The sequence below is a fragment of the Heterodontus francisci genome, chromosome 34 (assembly GCF_036365525.1).
Source record: "Heterodontus francisci isolate sHetFra1 chromosome 34, sHetFra1.hap1, whole genome shotgun sequence".
Taxonomy (NCBI): domain Eukaryota; kingdom Metazoa; phylum Chordata; class Chondrichthyes; order Heterodontiformes; family Heterodontidae; genus Heterodontus; species Heterodontus francisci.
Genome location: NC_090404.1, coordinates 18,728,948 through 18,742,830, shown reverse-complemented (window position 1 = coordinate 18,742,830; position 13,883 = coordinate 18,728,948). Strand labels below are relative to the sequence as shown.

Genomic DNA, 13,883 nt, shown 5'->3' with positions numbered 1-13,883 from the left:
ACTCATGTGAAAGAATTGCAGAGTTGCGAATGACAATGAAGATTTTCAAAATGCCCTGGTAGAATGTCTTGACATTGAAGTTTTATTGAAAGAGTAGCATAAATAGAAAGGTAACGCTCGCAGGCCAAGAGAGTTTGCGAGCATTAGCCATGTCTTCAAATACTGGCACAGGAGCCAAGGTGGTGAAAGCAAAGGGGCCGCAGGGAAGAAGTGGACTTGTCCCGGCGACAATGTGCCCAGCACAGCAGAATGAGTGTGCCCAAAAGGAACAGGGAGTCAAATGCTAGCAGCGGTGGGATTCGAACCCACGCCTCCGAAGAGACTGGAACCTAAATCCAGCGCCTTAGACCGCTCGGCCACGCTACCATGCAGTCGAGGTTGTGGCTGTAAATGAATTGATTGGTGATTGAAAGGTGCTTTTCTTCAGAATTATCCTGTGAATGGAGGTCTTTGCTTGGGAAGATGGAAGTGAGAGGAATTTGTAAGCACAATGCATTGAAAGTGCAGGCCGAGTGGTTGCATTGTTGAATTGGTAATGCAGGCTTTGTGGATAAATGGAGTTTGCAAAAGCCACTTGAAGATAGAAATCAAAGTCAAAGTGTGTGTGCATGTTGGAAATGTGAAAGAAAAAGAGCAAGTGTTGCTGAAACTCAGCATCTGTGGAGAGAGAAAGAGAGTGCTGATGAAAGGTGACAGGCGTACAACATTAACATTAACAGGTAGCTGAGTGTCAAGGCCTGTTAGCTCAGATGGTTAGAGCGTGGTGCTAATAACGCCAAGGTCCTGGGTTCAATCCCCATACAGGCCACTAATTTAAGCACAGGGGCAGTAATTGCCTTGCTTGGGTGCATTGCATTTACAATCCATGAGCAAATACTAATACAAATCCCCCCACAACAGCTCAACCATTTTCCATTTCATTCACAAATGCAAATATGCCCCATTTCACCTTCGCTCACTCAAGGTGCTGTGAAACCATCATCCTTTGCTGGAAAACCCATCTGCTGCACCGATGTCATTTCAGGAAAGAGACCTGCCTTCCTTTACCTCTTCTGGCGCCTCCTGACCCACAGTACTTTTAACTGTCCTCTGAAATGGCCGAACTGGCCACTGACCTTTCAAGGGCAATTAAGGACGGACAATAAATGCTGCCTTTCTCACTGATGCCCCGTGAAAAAATAAACAAAAAATGTCAGTCTATTTGAACATTGCTTTGCATCTTTCTGCTGGCTTACCTCCGTTCAAATCGCCAAATAACAAATTGCCACCCAGGAGAACTGAGTTTCTCACATGTTCCCTTTTATCTTCCTTCATGGGATGTTAGCATCGCTGGCCCATCAATATTTGCTCTTGAGAAGGTGGTGGTGGCGAGCCACCTTCTTGAACTACTGCAGTCCATGTGCAGCCGGTACACCCAGTGCTGTTAGGGAGGGGCTTCCAGAATTGTGACTCAGTGACAGTGAAAGAACGGCGATATAATGCCACGTCAGGATGGTGTGTGCTTTGGTGGGGAACTTGTAGGTAGTGGTGTTCCCCATGCGACTGTTGCCCTTGTCATTTAAGGCGATCGAGGTGACGGGTTTGGAAGGTGCTGTCAAAGGAGACTGGGCTTTAGGGGTGATAATGAGGAGAAAGCTGGAGACTGCAGGAAGATATGAACGGACGAGTGACATCGGCAGAACAGCGGCAATTGGAATTCAATCCACAGAGGTGTGAGGGAACGCATTTGGGGAAGCCTAATAAGGCGAGGGAATACACAATAAATGGAAGAAGTATAAAGGAACAATGGCACCTTGGAGTGCAAGTCCACAGATCCCCGACGATGGTTGCTGTTGTCGTACGTCTTTCAGCGGGTATGTCGATAACTCGTATGCATCGTCAGGGAGGATATGATGTCGTCTGTCACGTGACATAGCAGTCGGAATCTGTTTGTTGAACGAGCAAGACGCTCTGGTGAAAACTCTCCAGCGATATTGATATTCTACTCTCATCGTCAAATCAAGAAGTCACAATATAGTTTACCTGTCCTACCTGCGTGATTGATTGGCGACTTTGTGTTTGAAGGATAGAGGGAGCACAATGCGGTCACAGCGAACGATTTGTCGAAGATTTGGACTTTTTACGGCACATCGGGAGAGCGTCACATTCAGCTTGGCACTGCAGCAGAATTCCGCGAGGGGCGCAGAAGCTGTCGACAGAGCTCCGAGAGGTGAAGCACTATCAGAAGGCAGTACTTCATTGGCAACAGTGAGTAGCTGCACTGAGGGGCCGGCGGTTCAGTAGCGAAGGGGTGTGATCGGTTGATTTGGGGCATGCCGCTGCAAGTTAATTCAAAGACAAGCTTGCAAAAGGCTGAAAAAGGCCAGTGCAGGTCGATTGAAAAGCAGGCTTAAAATAAAATGCTGCAAATAGCCATCACAGCCATTACAGCTATTTGAGGCATCCTGGTGCCATTGACAGCAAAATAAACTGCTTTGTGGACAATGCCTGAAAAAGCGTGCGAAGGGGAGCAACAGGGCCACAGACCTGCAGTGCCATAGAGTTCAGAAAGAGGTGACGGCAAGTAAAAGTACTGCAGGCAGCCAGATCGGCAGCACATTGAAACCTTCGTGCAGAGGAAAGCAGGAAAGCTTCTTCCTACCTCGGAAAGCAGGGAAAATCCCAGGAATGTCCACATGATGACGTTTAAATTCCCATCTACCAAGTGGAAAGCCTCGATCCTCTTGCCAAATTCAAACTTTTCAAAGAAATGGTAGAGCTATGGTTCCTTGATTTGGCTGCATGAGAAGCAGATAAACTAGCAGTTCAAATGAAGATAGCTATGGCAATCGAAGGTCTTCAGAGGCCGAATAGCTGAGGCTTATCGGAAGATGATCAGAAAGATGGTAAGAAAATATAGAGCACTCGAGAAGCAGAAATCCATGCGAAACTCAATTTCAGGAGACATGGGTTGGAATTTCTGTGATATAGACAGCGGTGAAAAGAGAGAATGGAGCAATTTGTCAGTGGCTGTAGGGACAATGGCAAGGATTGAAACCTTTCTGAAATGGACTCATGTGAAAGAATTGCAGAGTTGCGAATGACAATGAAGATTTTCAAAATGCCCTGGTAGAATGTCTTGACATTGAAGTTTTATTGAAAGAGTAGCATAAATAGAAAGGTAACGCTCGCAGGCCAAGAGAGTTTGCGAGCATTAGCCATGTCTTCAAATACTGGCACAGGAGCCAAGGTGGTGAAAGCAAAGGGGCCGCAGGGAAGAAGTGGACTTGTCCCGGCGACAATGTGCCCAGCACAGCAGAATGAGTGTGCCCAAAAGGAACAGGGAGTCAAATGCTGGCAGCGGTGGGATTCGAACCCACGCCTCCGAAGAGACTGGAACCTGAATCCAGCGCCTTAGACCGCTCGGCCACGCTACCATGCAGTCGAGGTTGTGGCTGTAAAGGAATTGATTGGTGATTGAAAGGTGCTTTTCTTCAGAATTATCCTGTGAATGGAGGTCTTTGCTTGGGAAGATGGAAGTGAGAGGAATTTGTAAGCACAATGCATTGAAAGTGCAGGCCGAGTGGTTGCATTGTTGAATTGGTAATGCAGGCTTTGTGGATAAATGGAGTTTGCAAAAGCCACTTGAAGATAGAAATCAAAGTCAAAGTGTGTGTGCATGTTGGAAATGTGAAAGAAAAAGAGCAAGTGTTGCTGAAACTCAGCATCTGTGGAGAGAGAAAGAGAGTGCTGATGAAAGGTGACAGGCGTACAACATTAACATTAACAGGTAGCTGAGTGTCAAGGCCTGTTAGCTCAGATGGTTAGAGCGTGGTGCTAATAACGCCAAGGTCCTGGGTTCAATCCCCATACAGGCCACTAATTTAAGCACAGGGGCAGTAATTGCCTTGCTTGGGTGCATTGCATTTACAATCCATGAGCAAATACTAATACAAATCCCCCCACAACAGCTCAACCATTTTCCATTTCATTCACAAATGCAAATATGCCCCATTTCACCTTCGCTCACTCAAGGTGCTGTGAAACCATCATCCTTTGCTGGAAAACCCATCTGCTGCACCGATGTCATTTCAGGAAAGAGACCTGCCTTCCTTTACCTCTTCTGGCGCCTCCTGACCCACAGTACTTTTAACTGTCCTCTGAAATGGCCGAACTGGCCACTGACCTTTCAAGGGCAATTAAGGACGGACAATAAATGCTGCCTTTCTCACTGATGCCCCGTGAAAAAATAAACAAAAAATGTCAGTCTATTTGAACATTGCTTTGCATCTTTCTGCTGGCTTACCTCCGTTCAAATCGCCAAATAACAAATTGCCACCCAGGAGAACTGAGTTTCTCACATGTTCCCTTTTATCTTCCTTCATGGGATGTTAGCATCGCTGGCCCATCAATATTTGCTCTTGAGAAGGTGGTGGTGGCGAGCCACCTTCTTGAACTACTGCAGTCCATGTGCAGCCGGTACACCCAGTGCTGTTAGGGAGGGGCTTCCAGAATTGTGACTCAGTGACAGTGAAAGAACGGCGATATAATGCCACGTCAGGATGGTGTGTGCTTTGGTGGGGAACTTGTAGGTAGTGGTGTTCCCCATGCGACTGTTGCCCTTGTCATTTAAGGCGATCGAGGTGACGGGTTTGGAAGGTGCTGTCAAAGGAGACTGGGCTTTAGGGGTGATAATGAGGAGAAAGCTGGAGACTGCAGGAAGATATGAACGGACGAGTGACATCGGCAGAACAGCGGCAATTGGAATTCAATCCACAGAGGTGTGAGGGAACGCATTTGGGGAAGCCTAATAAGGCGAGGGAATACACAATAAATGGAAGAAGTATAAAGGAACAATGGCACCTTGGAGTGCAAGTCCACAGATCCCCGACGATGGTTGCTGTTGTCGTACGTCTTTCAGCGGGTATGTCGATAACTCGTATGCATCGTCAGGGAGGATATGATGTCGTCTGTCACGTGACATAGCAGTCGGAATCTGTTTGTTGAACGAGCAAGACGCTCTGGTGAAAACTCTCCAGCGATATTGATATTCTACTCTCATCGTCAAATCAAGAAGTCACAATATAGTTTACCTGTCCTACCTGCGTGATTGATTGGCGACTTTGTGTTTGAAGGATAGAGGGAGCACAATGCGGTCACAGCGAACGATTTGTCGAAGATTTGGACTTTTTACGGCACATCGGGAGAGCGTCACATTCAGCTTGGCACTGCAGCAGAATTCCGCGAGGGGCGCAGAAGCTGTCGACAGAGCTCCGAGAGGTGAAGCACTATCAGAAGGCAGTACTTCATTGGCAACAGTGAGTAGCTGCACTGAGGGGCCGGCGGTTCAGTAGCGAAGGGGTGTGATCGGTTGATTTGGGGCATGCCGCTGCAAGTTAATTCAAAGACAAGCTTGCAAAAGGCTGAAAAAGGCCAGTGCAGGTCGATTGAAAAGCAGGCTTAAAATAAAATGCTGCAAATAGCCATCACAGCCATTACAGCTATTTGAGGCATCCTGGTGCCATTGACAGCAAAATAAACTGCTTTGTGGACAATGCCTGAAAAAGCGTGCGAAGGGGAGCAACAGGGCCACAGACCTGCAGTGCCATAGAGTTCAGAAAGAGGTGACGGCAAGTAAAAGTACTGCAGGCAGCCAGATCGGCAGCACATTGAAACCTTCGTGCAGAGGAAAGCAGGAAAGCTTCTTCCTACCTCGGAAAGCAGGGAAAATCCCAGGAATGTCCACATGATGACGTTTAAATTCCCATCTACCAAGTGGAAAGCCTCGATCCTCTTGCCAAATTCAAACTTTTCAAAGAAATGGTAGAGCTATGGTTCCTTGATTTGGCTGCATGAGAAGCAGATAAACTAGCAGTTCAAATGAAGATAGCTATGGCAATCGAAGGTCTTCAGAGGCCGAATAGCTGAGGCTTATCGGAAGATGATCAGAAAGATGGTAAGAAAATATAGAGCACTCGAGAAGCAGAAATCCATGCGAAACTCAATTTCAGGAGACATGGGTTGGAATTTCTGTGATATAGACAGCGGTGAAAAGAGAGAATGGAGCAATTTGTCAGTGGCTGTAGGGACAATGGCAAGGATTGAAACCTTTCTGAAATGGACTCATGTGAAAGAATTGCAGAGTTGCGAATGACAATGAAGATTTTCAAAATGCCCTGGTAGAATGTCTTGACATTGAAGTTTTATTGAAAGAGTAGCATAAATAGAAAGGTAACGCTCGCAGGCCAAGAGAGTTTGCGAGCATTAGCCATGTCTTCAAATACTGGCACAGGAGCCAAGGTGGTGAAAGCAAAGGGGCCGCAGGGAAGAAGTGGACTTGTCCCGGCGACAATGTGCCCAGCACAGCAGAATGAGTGTGCCCAAAAGGAACAGGGAGTCAAATGCTAGCAGCGGTGGGATTCGAACCCACGCCTCCGAAGAGACTGGAACCTAAATCCAGCGCCTTAGACCGCTCGGCCACGCTACCATGCAGTCGAGGTTGTGGCTGTAAATGAATTGATTGGTGATTGAAAGGTGCTTTTCTTCAGAATTATCCTGTGAATGGAGGTCTTTGCTTGGGAAGATGGAAGTGAGAGGAATTTGTAAGCACAATGCATTGAAAGTGCAGGCCGAGTGGTTGCATTGTTGAATTGGTAATGCAGGCTTTGTGGATAAATGGAGTTTGCAAAAGCCACTTGAAGATAGAAATCAAAGTCAAAGTGTGTGTGCATGTTGGAAATGTGAAAGAAAAAGAGCAAGTGTTGCTGAAACTCAGCATCTGTGGAGAGAGAAAGAGAGTGCTGATGAAAGGTGACAGGCGTACAACATTAACATTAACAGGTAGCTGCGTGTCAAGGCCTGTTAGCTCAGATGGTTAGAGTGTGGTGCTAATAACGCCAAGGTCCTGGGTTCAATCCCCATACAGGCCACTAATTTAAGCACAGGGGCAGTAATTGCCTTGCTTGGGTGCATTGCATTTACAATCCATGAGCAAATACTAATACAAATCCCCCCACAACAGCTCAACCATTTTCCATTTCATTCACAAATGCAAATATGCCCCATTTCACCTTCGCTCACTCAAGGTGCTGTGAAACCATCATCCTTTGCTGGAAAACCCATCTGCTGCACCGATGTCATTTCAGGAAAGAGACCTGCCTTCCTTTACCTCTTCTGGCGCCTCCTGACCCACAGTACTTTTAACTGTCCTCTGAAATGGCCGAACTGGCCACTGACCTTTCAAGGGCAATTAAGGACGGACAATAAATGCTGCCTTTCTCACTGATGCCCCGTGAAAAAATAAACAAAAAATGTCAGTCTATTTGAACATTGCTTTGCATCTTTCTGCTGGCTTACCTCCGTTCAAATCGCCAAATAACAAATTGCCACCCAGGAGAACTGAGTTTCTCACATGTTCCCTTTTATCTTCCTTCATGGGATGTTAGCATCGCTGGCCCATCAATATTTGCTCTTGAGAAGGTGGTGGTGGCGAGCCACCTTCTTGAACTACTGCAGTCCATGTGCAGCCGGTACACCCAGTGCTGTTAGGGAGGGGCTTCCAGAATTGTGACTCAGTGACAGTGAAAGAACGGCGATATAATGCCACGTCAGGATGGTGTGTGCTTTGGTGGGGAACTTGTAGGTAGTGGTGTTCCCCATGCGACTGTTGCCCTTGTCATTTAAGGCGATCGAGGTGACGGGTTTGGAAGGTGCTGTCAAAGGAGACTGGGCTTTAGGGGTGATAATGAGGAGAAAGCTGGAGACTGCAGGAAGATATGAACGGACGAGTGACATCGGCAGAACAGCGGCAATTGGAATTCAATCCACAGAGGTGTGAGGGAACGCATTTGGGGAAGCCTAATAAGGCGAGGGAATACACAATAAATGGAAGAAGTATAAAGGAACAATGGCACCTTGGAGTGCAAGTCCACAGATCCCCGACGATGGTTGCTGTTGTCGTACGTCTTTCAGCGGGTATGTCGATAACTCGTATGCATCGTCAGGGAGGATATGATGTCGTCTGTCACGTGACATAGCAGTCGGAATCTGTTTGTTGAACGAGCAAGACGCTCTGGTGAAAACTCTCCAGCGATATTGATATTCTACTCTCATCGTCAAATCAAGAAGTCACAATATAGTTTACCTGTCCTACCTGCGTGATTGATTGGCGACTTTGTGTTTGAAGGATAGAGGGAGCACAATGCGGTCACAGCGAACGATTTGTCGAAGATTTGGACTTTTTACGGCACATCGGGAGAGCGTCACATTCAGCTTGGCACTGCAGCAGAATTCCGCGAGGGGCGCAGAAGCTGTCGACAGAGCTCCGAGAGGTGAAGCACTATCAGAAGGCAGTACTTCATTGGCAACAGTGAGTAGCTGCACTGAGGGGCCGGCGGTTCAGTAGCGAAGGGGTGTGATCGGTTGATTTGGGGCATGCCGCTGCAAGTTAATTCAAAGACAAGCTTGCAAAAGGCTGAAAAAGGCCAGTGCAGGTCGATTGAAAAGCAGGCTTAAAATAAAATGCTGCAAATAGCCATCACAGCCATTACAGCTATTTGAGGCATCCTGGTGCCATTGACAGCAAAATAAACTGCTTTGTGGACAATGCCTGAAAAAGCGTGCGAAGGGGAGCAACAGGGCCACAGACCTGCAGTGCCATAGAGTTCAGAAAGAGGTGACGGCAAGTAAAAGTACTGCAGGCAGCCAGATCGGCAGCACATTGAAACCTTCGTGCAGAGGAAAGCAGGAAAGCTTCTTCCTACCTCGGAAAGCAGGGAAAATCCCAGGAATGTCCACATGATGACGTTTAAATTCCCATCTACCAAGTGGAAAGCCTCGATCCTCTTGCCAAATTCAAACTTTTCAAAGAAATGGTAGAGCTATAGTTCCTTGATTTGGCTGCATGAGAAGCAGATAAACTAGCAGTTCAAATGAAGATAGCTATGGCAATCGAAGGTCTTCAGAGGCCGAATAGCTGAGGCTTATCGGAAGATGATCAGAAAGATGGTAAGAAAATATAGAGCACTCGAGAAGCAGAAATCCATGCGAAACTCAATTTCAGGAGACATGGGTTGGAATTTCTGTGATATAGACAGCGGTGAAAAGAGAGAATGGAGCAATTTGTCAGTGGCTGTAGGGACAATGGCAAGGATTGAAACCTTTCTGAAATGGACTCATGTGAAAGAATTGCAGAGTTGCGAATGACAATGAAGATTTTCAAAATGCCCTGGTAGAATGTCTTGACATTGAAGTTTTATTGAAAGAGTAGCATAAATAGAAAGGTAACGCTCGCAGGCCAAGAGAGTTTGCGAGCATTAGCCATGTCTTCAAATACTGGCACAGGAGCCAAGGTGGTGAAAGCAAAGGGGCCGCAGGGAAGAAGTGGACTTGTCCCGGCGACAATGTGCCCAGCACAGCAGAATGAGTGTGCCCAAAAGGAACAGGGAGTCAAATGCTGGCAGCGGTGGGATTCGAACCCACGCCTCCGAAGAGACTGGAACCTGAATCCAGCGCCTTAGACCGCTCGGCCACGCTACCATGCAGTCCAGGTTGTGGCTGTAAAGGAATTGATTGGTGATTGAAAGGTGCTTTTCTTCAGAATTATCCTGTGAATGGAGGTCTTTGCTTGGGAAGATGGAAGTGAGAGGAATTTGTAAGCACAATGCATTGAAAGTGCAGGCCGAGTGGTTGCATTGTTGAATTGGTAATGCAGGCTTTGTGGATAAATGGAGTTTGCAAAAGCCATTTGAAGATAGAAATCAAAGTCAAAGTGTGTGTGCATGTTGGAAATGTGAAAGAAAAAGAGCAAGTGTTGCTGAAACTCAGCATCTGTGGAGAGAGAAAGAGAGTGCTGATGAAAGGTGACAGGCGTACAACATTAACATTAACAGGTAGCTGAGTGTCAAGGCCTGTTAGCTCAGATGGTTAGAGCGTGGTGCTAATAATGCCAAGGTCCTGGGTTCAATCCCCATACAGGCCACTAATTTAAGCACAGGGGCAGTAATTGCCTTGCTTGGGTGCATTGCATTTACAATCCATGAGCAAATACTAATACAAATCCCCCCACAACAGCTCAACCATTTTCCATTTCATTCACAAATGCAAATATGCCCCATTTCACCTTCGCTCACTCAAGGTGCTGTGAAACCATCATCCTTTGCTGGAAAACCCATCTGCTGCACCGATGTCATTTCAGGAAAGAGACCTGCCTTCCTTTACCTCTTCTGGCGCCTCCTGACCCACAGTACTTTTAACTGTCCTCTGAAATGGCCGAACTGGCCACTGACCTTTCAAGGGCAATTAAGGACGGACAATAAATGCTGCCTTTCTCACTGATGCCCCGTGAAAAAATAAACAAAAAATGTCAGTCTATTTGAACATTGCTTTGCATCTTTCTGCTGGCTTACCTCCGTTCAAATCGCCAAATAACAAATTGCCACCCAGGAGAACTGAGTTTCTCACATGTTCCCTTTTATCTTCCTTCATGGGATGTTAGCATCGCTGGCCCATCAATATTTGCTCTTGAGAAGGTGGTGGTGGCGAGCCACCTTCTTGAACTACTGCAGTCCATGTGCAGCCGGTACACCCAGTGCTGTTAGGGAGGGGCTTCCAGAATTGTGACTCAGTGACAGTGAAAGAACGGCGATATAATGCCACGTCAGGATGGTGTGTGCTTTGGTGGGGAACTTGTAGGTAGTGGTGTTCCCCATGCGACTGTTGCCCTTGTCATTTAAGGCGATCGAGGTGACGGGTTTGGAAGGTGCTGTCAAAGGAGACTGGGCTTTAGGGGTGATAATGAGGAGAAAGCTGGAGACTGCAGGAAGATATGAACGGACGAGTGACATCGGCAGAACAGCGGCAATTGGAATTCAATCCACAGAGGTGTGAGGGAACGCATTTGGGGAAGCCTAATAAGGCGAGGGAATACACAATAAATGGAAGAAGTATAAAGGAACAATGGCACCTTGGAGTGCAAGTCCACAGATCCCCGACGATGGTTGCTGTTGTCGTACGTCTTTCAGCGGGTATGTCGATAACTCGTATGCATCGTCAGGGAGGATATGATGTCGTCTGTCACGTGACATAGCAGTCGGAATCTGTTTGTTGAACGAGCAAGACGCTCTGGTGAAAACTCTCCAGCGATATTGATATTCTACTCTCATCGTCAAATCAAGAAGTCACAATATAGTTTACCTGTCCTACCTGCGTGATTGATTGGCGACTTTGTGTTTGAAGGATAGAGGGAGCACAATGCGGTCACAGCGAACGATTTGTCGAAGATTTGGACTTTTTACGGCACATCGGGAGAGCGTCACATTCAGCTTGGCACTGCAGCAGAATTCCGCGAGGGGCGCAGAAGCTGTCGACAGAGCTCCGAGAGGTGAAGCACTATCAGAAGGCAGTACTTCATTGGCAACAGTGAGTAGCTGCACTGAGGGGCCGGCGGTTCAGTAGCGAAGGGGTGTGATCGGTTGATTTGGGGCATGCCGCTGCAAGTTAATTCAAAGACAAGCTTGCAAAAGGCTGAAAAAGGCCAGTGCAGGTCGATTGAAAAGCAGGCTTAAAATAAAATGCTGCAAATAGCCATCACAGCCATTACAGCTATTTGAGGCATCCTGGTGCCATTGACAGCAAAATAAACTGCTTTGTGGACAATGCCTGAAAAAGCGTGCGAAGGGGAGCAACAGGGCCACAGACCTGCAGTGCCATAGAGTTCAGAAAGAGGTGACGGCAAGTAAAAGTACTGCAGGCAGCCAGATCGGCAGCACATTGAAACCTTCGTGCAGAGGAAAGCAGGAAAGCTTCTTCCTACCTCGGAAAGCAGGGAAAATCCCAGGAATGTCCACATGATGACGTTTAAATTCCCATCTACCAAGTGGAAAGCCTCGATCCTCTTGCCAAATTCAAACTTTTCAAAGAAATGGTAGAGCTATGGTTCCTTGATTTGGCTGCATGAGAAGCAGATAAACTAGCAGTTCAAATGAAGATAGCTATGGCAATCGAAGGTCTTCAGAGGCCGAATAGCTGAGGCTTATCGGAAGATGATCAGAAAGATGGTAAGAAAATATAGAGCACTCGAGAAGCAGAAATCCATGCGAAACTCAATTTCAGGAGACATGGGTTGGAATTTCTGTGATATAGACAGCGGTGAAAAGAGAGAATGGAGCAATTTGTCAGTGGCTGTAGGGACAATGGCAAGGATTGAAACCTTTCTGAAATGGACTCATGTGAAAGAATTGCAGAGTTGCGAATGACAATGAAGATTTTCAAAATGCCCTGGTAGAATGTCTTGACATTGAAGTTTTATTGAAAGAGTAGCATAAATAGAAAGGTAACGCTCGCAGGCCAAGAGAGTTTGCGAGCATTAGCCATGTCTTCAAATACTGGCACAGGAGCCAAGGTGGTGAAAGCAAAGGGGCCGCAGGGAAGAAGTGGACTTGTCCCGGCGACAATGTGCCCAGCACAGCAGAATGAGTGTGCCCAAAAGGAACAGGGAGTCAAATGCTGGCAGCGGTGGGATTCGAACCCACGCCTCCGAAGAGACTGGAACCTGAATCCAGCGCCTTAGACCGCTCGGCCACGCTACCATGCAGTCGAGGTTGTGGCTGTAAATGAATTGATTGGTGATTGAAAGGTGCTTTTCTTCAGAATTATCCTGTGAATGGAGGTCTTTGCTTGGGAAGATGGAAGTGAGAGGAATTTGTAAGCACAATGCATTGAAAGTGCAGGCCGAGTGGTTGCATTGTTGAATTGGTAATGCAGGCTTTGTGGATAAATGGAGTTTGCAAAAGCCACTTGAAGATAGAAATCAAAGTCAAAGTGTGTGTGCATGTTGGAAATGTGAAAGAAAAAGAGCAAGTGTTGCTGAAACTCAGCATCTGTGGAGAGAGAAAGAGAGTGCTGATGAAAGGTGACAGGCGTACAACATTAACATTAACAGGTAGCTGAGTGTCAAGGCCTGTTAGCTCAGATGGTTAGAGCGTGGTGCTAATAACGCCAAGGTCCTGGGTTCAATCCCCATACAGGCCACTAATTTAAGCACAGGGGCAGTAATTGCCTTGCTTGGGTGCATTGCATTTACAATCCATGAGCAAATACTAATACAAATCCCCCCACAACAGCTCAACCATTTTCCATTTCATTCACAAATGCAAATATGCCCCATTTCACCTTCGCTCACTCAAGGTGCTGTGAAACCATCATCCTTTGCTGGAAAACCCATCTGCTGCACCGATGTCATTTCAGGAAAGAGACCTGCCTTCCTTTACCTCTTCTGGCGCCTCCTGACCCACAGTACTTTTAACTGTCCTCTGAAATGGCCGAACTGGCCACTGACCTTTCAAGGGCAATTAAGGACGGACAATAAATGCTGCCTTTCTCACTGATGCCCCGTGAAAAAATAAACAAAAAATGTCAGTCTATTTGAACATTGCTTTGCATCTTTCTGCTGGCTTACCTCCGTTCAAATCGCCAAATAACAAATTGCCACCCAGGAGAACTGAGTTTCTCACATGTTCCCTTTTATCTTCCTTCATGGGATGTTAGCATCGCTGGCCCATCAATATTTGCTCTTGAGAAGGTGGTGGTGGCGAGCCACCTTCTTGAACTACTGCAGTCCATGTGCAGCCGGTACACCCAGTGCTGTTAGGGAGGGGCTTCCAGAATTGTGACTCAGTGACAGTGAAAGAACGGCGATATAATGCCACGTCAGGATGGTGTGTGCTTTGGTGGGGAACTTGTAGGTAGTGGTGTTCCCCATGCGACTGTTGCCCTTGTCATTTAAGGCGATCGAGGTGACGGGTTTGGAAGGTGCTGTCAAAGGAGACTGGGCTTTAGGGGTGATAATGAGGAGAAAGCTGGAGACTGCAGGAAGATATGAACGGACGAGTGACATCGGCAGAACA

General features: G+C 46.9%; 10 non-coding genes across 10 annotated transcripts; 5 read left to right on the top strand and 5 right to left on the bottom strand.

The window, feature by feature from the left end:
• Positions 1-284: 284 nt before the first annotated feature.
• Positions 285-366, bottom strand: trnal-uag (transfer RNA leucine (anticodon UAG)). The gene has a single exon. It is a non-coding gene; the product is annotated as a tRNA-Leu (tRNA).
• Positions 367-734: 368 nt separating this feature from the next.
• trnai-aau (transfer RNA isoleucine (anticodon AAU)) lies at positions 735-808 on the top strand. Its single transcript has one exon. It is a non-coding gene; the product is annotated as a tRNA-Ile (tRNA).
• Positions 809-3,334: 2,526 nt separating this feature from the next.
• On the bottom strand, positions 3,335-3,416 carry trnal-cag (transfer RNA leucine (anticodon CAG)). The gene has a single exon. It is a non-coding gene; the product is annotated as a tRNA-Leu (tRNA).
• Positions 3,417-3,784: 368 nt separating this feature from the next.
• On the top strand, positions 3,785-3,858 carry trnai-aau (transfer RNA isoleucine (anticodon AAU)). The gene has a single exon. It is a non-coding gene; the product is annotated as a tRNA-Ile (tRNA).
• Positions 3,859-6,384: 2,526 nt separating this feature from the next.
• Positions 6,385-6,466, bottom strand: trnal-uag (transfer RNA leucine (anticodon UAG)). The gene has a single exon. It is a non-coding gene; the product is annotated as a tRNA-Leu (tRNA).
• A 368-nt stretch (positions 6,467-6,834) lies between these two features.
• trnai-aau (transfer RNA isoleucine (anticodon AAU)) lies at positions 6,835-6,908 on the top strand. Its single transcript has one exon. It is a non-coding gene; the product is annotated as a tRNA-Ile (tRNA).
• Positions 6,909-9,434: 2,526 nt separating this feature from the next.
• On the bottom strand, positions 9,435-9,516 carry trnal-cag (transfer RNA leucine (anticodon CAG)). Its single transcript has one exon. It is a non-coding gene; the product is annotated as a tRNA-Leu (tRNA).
• A 368-nt stretch (positions 9,517-9,884) lies between these two features.
• trnai-aau (transfer RNA isoleucine (anticodon AAU)) lies at positions 9,885-9,958 on the top strand. Its single transcript has one exon. It is a non-coding gene; the product is annotated as a tRNA-Ile (tRNA).
• A 2,526-nt stretch (positions 9,959-12,484) lies between these two features.
• Positions 12,485-12,566, bottom strand: trnal-cag (transfer RNA leucine (anticodon CAG)). Its single transcript has one exon. It is a non-coding gene; the product is annotated as a tRNA-Leu (tRNA).
• A 368-nt stretch (positions 12,567-12,934) lies between these two features.
• On the top strand, positions 12,935-13,008 carry trnai-aau (transfer RNA isoleucine (anticodon AAU)). Its single transcript has one exon. It is a non-coding gene; the product is annotated as a tRNA-Ile (tRNA).
• Positions 13,009-13,883: the final 875 nt, after the last annotated feature.